Here is a 10418-nt window from a genome sequence, read left to right on the forward strand (position 1 = left end):
TTATACAGGCAGTCTGTTCTGGGGCCATTCAAGTATTACGTCAGTAAATTTGTAGATATTTTTGACCCCCCCCCCTTGTCAGCACTGCCCTCTACCTCCTAAGGGTTATTGGTGGGATCGATCAAAAACGTACGCAGGAGTGGGGGCATAGGATGCTCATGCACTTCCCCCCCCCCCCCCCCCCCGAAAGACAAAAATTATTTTTTTAAGGCAAAATTTTTGTTATTGAAATTTCAAATGAAATTACCTGTATATGCTATTATAACCAATTTCTGTTAATTTCAATGCTTTTTGTTGGGTAAGGACGCAAAATTTCTCTCTAAGGAGTTCATTGTGACCCACCCTTTAAGCCATATATGGTAAACCGTTGACCCGCTAGCAAAATGTGGCCCTGAAGGTTATCTGATGTGGCTTGTCCCCACAAACCTAATTTTTTAAAAATGAACTAAGCGGCACATTCGCAAATTGCCGCTTAATTGACTGTGGCACAATTCCAGAACATTTAAGTGGCCCGTGGCATTTTCATATCACTGAAGTAGGCCTCAAAGATCACTTAAGTAACCCTTGACAGTTTCAGAACACTTAAATGATCCGTGGCATATTTATAGATCCCTTGAGTGACATGTGGCACAGTTTTAGAGCACTTAACCCATTTGTATCATTCGCAAAAATAGGATAGCGCAAAATAGGCATAGTTTGCAAGCATCAAAACCACAAATCTGTCTCTCTGTAGGCTGTCCTCTCTTAACAGCCTGTCATGGCTCCCTCTCCATTCAATTTTAAGTTGTGCTCAAAATATCCAGAAAATATCTGTGCTGCCATTATCCCAAAAACAACAATGGCTCACTACCACAATATTTTTTTTAGAAGTAAAATGAAATAATTTGCAAAATTGTATTCGTTGAATCTGAAATATGTTCAGTTGCGGCAGCCGAGACATGAAGTGCACATTAGGTTCGAGTAAATACTGTGATATCTTGTTCTGACATTTCAGTGTCTGTGAAATTTGTTGATTTGTCGGAATGATATGCTGATTATATTAAAAAAATTAATGTTGATTTTTGTTTATTATATATTTGAATGTTGTTGTAACGATTACTTTGAAAAAGTGAGAGATATCTGTTAATTTTCTTTCAAAGAGAAGACATTTGTTGTATCTGCCGAAATATTGTCAGTGGTAAATTCGGAGTACTTAAATTGTGGCTCAATGAACCGATTTTTCGGAATAGTCTATTGGTAGTTTGCATTTTTAATTTTTTGGTGTATCTGAAGTTGACTTGAAATGAAAATGCTGCTTTCTGAAATGATGTTTTGCACTGGAGTAGTTATTCAGAAAGAAATTTTACTTTAATTGATGTATTTAATTTGTTTTGCGCAGGCAGGAACTTTATATGTTTACCATCTTTTGTATGAGATAATTTAAAACTTTTTTTGTACTTACCATTTAACGAACATTAGTTTGTGTGAGATTTTTCTATGCATTTATACAATTGGAGCTCGAATTTGTAATTTTTATCAACCACTTTACAAATCAAAGACTGAAATTTGAACAAATATTTTCAGGAGAGTTTTTCAAAGTAAAGATTACGCTGTTATATTAAAAGAAACCGTCTTATTTCAAATAAATCCAGTCATAGTTTTACCCTCTGATAGGAATTCTTCTGATTTACGATCTTTCGTGTGCTGGATTTCAAAGTATTCAAAAGCCTTGGTAGTATATAGTACTATCGTTTCTTTACCTGGATTTTAGCCTAATGGTTGTAACATGAAATTGATTTCTTTGTTTTTTTTTTCAGAGTAATTACGCATTTAAAATGTCTGAAAAATGTTGCCCCCTCTCAGATCCTGGGGCAGGCCCCCCTGAGTTAGGAGTTTAGGTAGCGACCAGTCAATGTACAGGTTGGACAAGGAGTGCTGGACACATTGTAAGAATAATAAATCAACCAATTGACATAAAAAGAGGTGGTTTGCACTAAATTAATTATCATGGCATTGAATTTTATTTATTTATATTTTGATCAATTCTAAAATTTCAAATTTCACTCACAGGTGGTGCTGTAAAACAAATAATGGCAACATATAAAATCAAACTGTGCATATCACGAATTGCGTTAAAATTTCTATATTTCAACACACGAGCAGTTTTTCACACAAGGTAAAATGGGCATTCATATTAGAATGTTATAGTTTTATGTAACAAACTTTGTGTCATAAACATTAATTATGCGAGGCTTGTGTTGTATTCTATGTGTTATGTTAAGTTTTTTGTTTTACAGCGCCACCTGTGGTGAAATTTAAACTTTTTTTTAAATGTACCAAAAAAAAACCTAGGTTATAAGTATTTTAGAACAAAACGCACATTTTTATTTCAATTGGTTGATTTGTCCAGAACTTCTTGGCCTTCTACCTCATTTTTTGTCATGTCAATAGTAAAACCATTTTGAGTGTAGTCATAGGCTCGTGACTGTTCAACATTACGACTGTCACTGAAGAGTAAGATAATTTCAGTAATTGAAAAAGTTCTCAGTATTTTACGAGCCATTTTTTTTTTCTTTCATCCTTCAATTGGATGTCCATGTCACCTGTGCATCATAGTGATCGCCAACTCTTCATACCTTGTTTACCCCCAAATTTGATTCTGAATCCTGTGGACACACCACCGTAATTTTTTTAAAATTTTACTGATCCTATCAGTTGGTGGCTTCTGATCTACATATCTCATTGGCTGGCCATCAGAACAAAAGTTATATGAATTGTAGTTTTTCACTGATGCAGACGTAACTCCATTACATGCATATCATGCATCATTTCATCCTTCATTGCATCAAGGCCTCCTTACAAGCCAAATCTATTGTATTTAAATTGAATTTCATAAAGATTAATGTATGAAATTAATCGTTGCAATTAAGTCAAGGTGTAATTTTTTCCGGATGATGCGCAATAGTATTTTTAGATGGTGGTAGTCTTTTTTTGGCAACTACAGATTTGAGAGACTAAGAAATTTTGTTCTTTGTATCAAGAAGACTGAAAATTCAAATTCGGGAGATATAATTCTGGTATTCGAGAAACCATTGGTCTCACCCTGTGTAAGATTATTGTAGCGTTTTCCCTCCATTTCTATCTACACTGGCTTCCAAAAGTTAAGCATGCAATGGCTTATATAACATAATGTATAATGACAACATGTTCTCTAATCTTGCCCCTCTAGGTGAATGGCTTGTGGTACACAAGCAAGTGGTACTCTGGCATACAGTCTGGTTCATGTGGAGCTTTCGGCGCACAGTACTGGCAAATATTGCTTTACGAAGTGATACTGCGACCATGGATCTAAAAGCTGTGAACATATCTCGTGATTTCACTTGGTCATTATAGCAATGTACACACCCACACCAATCATCAGAAGGGGTGGTAACCCTTGGTAATTGGGTTAGGTCTGATAAACTGTTCGACTCATTTCCATAATTGGTATATTGCTGTAGTAGACAAGCAGAATCAACAAGCGACCTCCACAACTTCTTCATTCCATGGTTGCACCTTTATTTGGTAAGACAATATCTGCCAGTTCTGTGTGCCGAAGGATCCACATAAATTAACTGCATGCCTGAGTATCATACGTTAGTGTTCCACTAATCGTCCAATCGAGAGCAGCAAGATTAAAGTGATGTCGTTATGTTTTATGATCTGCCATGTACTTAACTGTTGGAAGCCATTGTAGTTGAGTCTGTGAGGCCTGTTTTCTTCTATCAACGAAAGCTAAAGAACCAATGGGTGTTTGAGTATACATCGTAATCCATTATATTTGATTACAAATGACCCATTCATTTACTTGTTGGCAATGCAAAAACCACGACAGCACTGAAATACCTGAGGCCAAATATTATTGTTCAACAAAACAAAATTAGATCTAGTCAAAAGTAATTTTTGAGTCTGGAATTTAGTCTGTATCTTAATTTGAGGTCTTGGATTTTCCATCAGTAAATCCAGAAGTATACATAAGTTTCCCGAAATCCATTCGAGGCTTCCAATAGATGATACCACGGTGCCTGTGCTGCTGGTCAGTGTGGGCGGAATCAACTGTGGTATCACCTTTTGGTAGCTTTTTATGTAACTTCTGTATTGCTGAACATATCCAGTGGTTAAATTGATGGTTTAAATTTATGTGAGTGAATGAGTTGAAGTATGTCGAGATAATTTTTCACTGTCTTCGTGAATCGGCCGGTTTTTTTCGCATTAGATTAGTCAAATTTTGAGAATTTTTTTTTGTGTGTGTGGGTGGAATAGCGACATTTCGAAATTGTTTTTCGTCTCGTTCTAATAGACTGTCAGAATGTATTAATTTTCTCAATATAAAGTTATTGAAAATATTTCGTATTGAATATAACTTTTGAAAAAGGAGGGTTACCTTTGTACCTTGCGATTGATAATTTGAATGCTGATGGTGCCTTAATCAAATTCAACGATATTTTTCTTGATTATTAAGTTTTTTTTTTCGAAATTGTATGTAACCAATATTAAGGGTGCACAGCCTTTTCAGTCTGCGGACCAGATATGTAGTATTTTTGCCAGGGCCCGAAATTGGAACATATATAGTGAGCATGTAACCTTTTGTCTGTTCCAATTAATTTTATGAAATTTCCTATTTTTTCCGATTTTCAACGAGTTTTACATAAATTTATATTTTTTTACTGAAATCAAAGATTGAAATTGCGATCATTATGTATGATTAACAATTGTCATATAAGTATATTCATTTCAGATATTTGTTAAACATATATACAGTAGACTGTCGCTAATCCAGCACATATCAGACCTGGGTGAGTCGGAATACTGGAAAATCCCATTTAAATAACAAACTTTTGCATGCAGACTCTTCCATGCCAGAAGGAAACCCCACCTAAAATCGTCGGATTACTAGACAGGCTGGATTATCAAACGCCTACTGCGTATATATATATATTTTTTTGGCGAATTGCAAAGTGAGTTTTGGTAGATCCCTTCATTTGTGATTTTTCAGCAACTTCACTAACTTCATTTTTTTTTTTTTTGGCTATAATTAGCTTTTTTTTTTCTTTTCCAAAAATTAGCAACTTTACTTCCCCTTGATAATTTCTTTGGCTATAATTAACAACTTTACTTCCTTCGACAATATTTTTTGGCTATAATTGGTAATGAACTGTATGGATCCTGTGATTTCCCGTATTTAATTGATATGGAAGAATAATCAGTTACTACCAATAATTCTTGACTTGAACATCTTTTGGGGGCTGGATTTGTCCCACAGGCCAGAGGTTGTGCACCCGTGATCAAGATGTTGAAGTTTTTCAAGACTGATATACTGAACAATTTTTAGTGTATTTTTTTCGTATTGCTTATTTGACCGTATAAAAAGAGAAAAAAAACCAAAGTCATCGTTAGATAATTAGATTGTGTAATTCAACGTGGCTTCAATAGCCAACATGCATGCAGCTGTGATATAATATTGGTTTAAAAAAATCCCAAATTGTTGTATTCAATTGCAACTCTCACTTACCGTTTGCATTTTGCTGGCGAAGTGCTTATAGCAGTGAGTGTGTTGGTTGTATTGTCGATTTACACAAATTTTCCGAGCAAACTAATTCAGACCAAATGGTTTCATGAGCGATCTTTCGTGGCAATGTTCATGTGTCAGTCATTCATTTATTTGCTCAAGTATGTTTTTCATTTTGATTGATTTGTACTCTTTTTATTTTTTTTATACGAGTAATGATTCTTGTAGTCAATATTTAACCTCGATTATTTGTTACGTATTTTTCTTTCGTTTTTCCATGTAGTGATTGTTTCATTTATTATTCAAGTTGGGTTGACGGTAAATATATACTGATTTACAATTGAGAATTTGTTGTTTCAGATACAAATTTTTTGCTTTAATATGTGCATGTTGAATCATCCTTTTTTAAATTTTGTATTGTTTGATCATATATTAATAAAAGCATTCCTTTCAAATAACTCGTTGGTTATGATTCTGTATTTGTAGACAGGTTCTGTGTTCAAGAAATCTACAGTTTAGCGGCTAGCACAAGGGGCCCTGGACTTCTAGAAGAGTGCTGGCCGCTTCACTGGTTTTAAAACGTTTCGCAGGCCACTTAAGTGATCTGTAAATCGGCTGCAAATGCGTTGTACCACTTTCTTCTTTCCGGAAAATGAGTCGTTTATTTTGACCTAAAAGGCCGAATTAAAGAATGAATGAATTGTAGAGTTCATTAATGATTAGCGAGTATTGCGTGACCACGGATGGTTTTTTTTTCCAATTTTACCCCGTTTCTCTCAACTAACGAATGCCATAGAAATTTATAAGCTATTCTGCTTTGGTCAAACTATGCCTGGAAATCTTGAATGGTGGAACGAGGGCCCTCTCTGATAGCCTATTCATCATGTCTATGCCGATTCTATAACATTAGTGCGCGCGGTAAGCAAATTACTTTAAATTCTCTGGCGGCCTTTTTTTGGCTAGAAAAATACAACGGATCCAGCAGAATTCATTTAGACGGCTGGGAATAATATCACAGGTTATGCAAAATAAAAAGTGTAGGTTATTATACGATGATCAAGGTGAATAATTTAAAAGCATTGTGAAAATGGGGTATCGATTAAACATATACTGTATATATACAGTCAAACCTCGTTAATGAGTCACTCTTGGGAGAGCACAAATATGACTTAGTGAACGGAGTGACTCGTTAAACGGAGTAAGCCGTAGCTGTGCCAATTCCTGCCTGAGGACAATCGGGTGACCCGGTAAGCGGAGTGGCGTGTTAACCGGGTGACTTACTAACGAGGTTTGACTGTATATACATACAGGGCGTCCATAATTAAAAGACCCTTTTTTGAAGTAGCCTACAGGTGAAACCAGTCATCAGAAAATTGTGGAATTTGTGAAAATTGTGAAATTTATTAAAAAATGAAAAGCGTTTACAATTTTTAACAATTGTTAAATATCTTCACAATTGTTACTGCAACAAAACATGTTCTACATGATGACCATCATTTTCAGATACCATGTGAAATCGCAATATGGGATGTTCCACAACTGACAGAAGTGTGTGCGGGGAAATGTTCAGCACGTGGCGTGGAATGCTGCTGCCTTTAAGGTCAGGTAAAGTTCTTGGATTGTCACGACTTACAAGACGTTTCAAAGCCCCCCCCCCAGGCAAAAATCGCGTCGATTAAGGTCCGGGGAGGCCGTACATTACGTGAAGTGCCGGCTGATGTTCTTCTGTAAAATGGGTTTCAAAGACATTCTTAACACACACTGCAATGTAGGGGGAGGAGCTCCGTCTTTCATAAAGATTGTGTCTGCAAGGCAGTGACGTGCTTGCAGAGCCGGAACAATTTCGTTCTGTAACAGCAATGCATATCGCTTCCCGGTCATCAAACATGTCACTGGACCTGTAGAACAAAACTCCTCGTAGAAGTAGGGACCGAGAATAAATTATGCCGGAAATCCACACCATACCGTCACTTTTGATGAATGCAACGGAACCTCTAACGGATTTTCCAGTTTCCAAATTCGGCGGTTGTGGGTATTGACTGCACCATCCAAGTGTAAATGCGCTCCGTCAGTCCAGAGGATATTCCAAGGCCGTTCTGAATCGACCTCAACGCAAGCGAGAAATTGCAGTGAGAACCGTAGTCGAGAGTCATAATCATGTGGAAGCAACCGCTGCACAAGTGAAAGTTTGTACGGATAATATCTGCATGATCTGATGGACATTTGAACGTGGCCTATCCAACGCCTGTGCTACACGCCTGACGCTAGTCAGGTCCAAATTCTCTTGCTACCGTGAGAATTTGAAGCCCTGTCCTCTTCCACCTGAAGCAAAACCTCCTGTACTGCGTCTATAGAAACGGGTTTTCTTCCTATTCCAGGTCGAACAACCAACGATCCTGTGGTTTCGAGCGAATTTCGTTATCATCATACTCCGAAGGTTTTTAACATTCATTGGCCCTTTTCGAATCCTCTTCCAAATTCCGTAGAGCAGTTACTGCAGAATTGCTGTTTTGGTAAAAGAATTTGACCAAGAAAGCGCGATCTCGTAAACTTACTTGCGTGGTGGTGAAATGCTCGTCTACCACCCTGAAGGTTGCTGTCGCGGTCCCGGGTTCAAACCCGAGGGAGGATATAGATAAGGTATTTTTCCTTACGAACTTCAGGCGACCACCAATATACAGCGCCTTCATTTCCAACCCATCTCATCAATGGCAGTGAATTGCAATATGGCCGGAGTTCGTTCTTGGTGAAGTAGGTTACTTGGAAGACGGGTTTACATATACAGTATTTACTCTCCAAAATAGTGCTTGCCTTTTCATTTTAAATGCCCGCTATCAGGGCCGCAACTAAATATCTTGTCACCCGGGTTTCGACTTTTAGGAATGAATGATATTTTTAACAAAATTGATTTAATTTCCATTACTACGTACGCTCTCCTCCATTATGGTATCCTGTGGCATGTGTAAACAGCGTCCTCTGTTGTTCAAAACAAAAGCACGATAAAATGTGAAAACAGGAAATGATGTAGATAATCATAACAAAAGCGCTATAATAATGTATAATTACAGAAGTATAAGTATTTATGTGAGTTTTTAATGATAAAATGAATGTGATTCTCATTCGATAAAGTATTGACAGTTCGGTAGGTTAGAAACAAATAAGTATCTGAATTTAAAGTTCATCAGTAGACTTTTGCTGCTGATAGTAACCAATAAGTCATAAGAGTCTGCAAGTGTATCGGCAGCTCACGTGAGAATGAGTATTCATTCAATATTAAGTTGTATAAGAACGTTTATATAACACCGGCCTAAGGCATTAAAATGAAGCACAAGGGAAAGCAATTGATTCAATGAAATATCCAAACAGTGTTTGAGAAAACACACGTGGCAACACTTGGGAATTTATAAAACAAGAAAATTTCTATTTCCTTTCATCCGAACAAGCAAAAATATCCTCAGATTTCTCTAAAAAGTGAATAATCGAATAAATATCGCGCAGTGAACGAACGAGACGACTGCGTAAAATTTGAACAAATTTTCTTGATGTTACGTCGAGTAAAATACCGATTTGGTCGGAGCTTATCTTGAAAATGAAAAATACGTAAACGACTTCGATCCCACATGTCAAAAAGACATATTTACTTAACGCACATGCAAATTTTATTTATAATTGCAGTGCAATAAATGATTTTAAAGCAGGAAAATTGTTATTTTGTGACAATCATCTCGAGAGAGAAATACCGTAGCTTTACTTTTAGATCTTCAGTTTTTTTTAGAAGTGAAAGACGGAACTGTTAGAGTTTCTATTCCCCATTTTATTGCATCTACAGTCGAATCCCGTTATAGCGAAAAATCTCGTTTTATAACGAACACTTTTCTAATCCCCCCCCGAATAAGTTTACGTACTTATACTTCGAATTCCTGATTTCTCCGGTCTCTTGGAGTCCGTTATAACGGGATTCGACTGTATATATTCCATATGAACTACTATACTTTTAAAAATTTTGTAGTCTTCTGCTTTTATGAACGCCGCTGCTGCTGGATAGTGGCTGCAAAGCCCAAGAAGGCAAGTTTTTATCAATCAAGTCCGCTTTACAATAAACGTGTCATGCTTTTGTGAAGCGTCTATGGGCCCTTTTCTTCTTGGTTCGACTGTACATGTACAATTTTTTATTATATTGTTTAATGCTCTCACTTGTATCAATAATCTCATACCAGTTTTATAATGCACTGTAATATTTCCATGAACGTAAAATGGCCGTCAATCCAATTTTTTTTGTAACGGGGTGGTCTGAATTGGACTGAACCTGTAATAATCATTAAACAGTACCTTAAGCTAGTTTTATCGATTCTCCTGATGATGATTCCACTAGCGTTGGGGAAATGTTGAGAAGTAACGGATGACGGTCTACGGACAAACAATTTTCATCAAATGATGGCCGCGAAAACCTTTTTATCAACCTCCAAGTAACCCCATGTCGTTTCCAGCACGCGCGTCAACTTTTTTCATCCCTCCGCGTACATTATTCCGTCTTAAGGTCTGGACACACATATCCGCACCGTGCCAGGACCGTGACTCGGCTCGTTCCTCTTCAGACCACACCTTTCCGTGTGTTGCCCGTGTCGCTGCCGTATGCTGACTACGAAGCTGTGTCGATTGCTTCAAACGCAGCCGGTTCGGTGTAATCAAAATGTTCAGTAAATTAATTAACAAGAGTGATTTGGATATAATAGCCCTAGCGTAAATTAACTATAATTAATTGTTCCAAACATTTCTGTAAATAATACATGTATATAAATTTCTTAACTGTCTGTGTGTGCGTGTGTTTTTTTATAGAAATTTTTATTTTGGATTGATCTCCGATAGATCTTTTGTATGTGACAAACCAGCA

The sequence above is a fragment of the Pholcus phalangioides genome, unplaced genomic scaffold (genome assembly GCF_987345545.1).
Source record: "Pholcus phalangioides strain wild (caught in Gottingen) unplaced genomic scaffold, Ppha-v1.0 ptg000014l_1, whole genome shotgun sequence".
In the NCBI taxonomy this organism is placed as follows: domain Eukaryota; kingdom Metazoa; phylum Arthropoda; class Arachnida; order Araneae; family Pholcidae; genus Pholcus; species Pholcus phalangioides.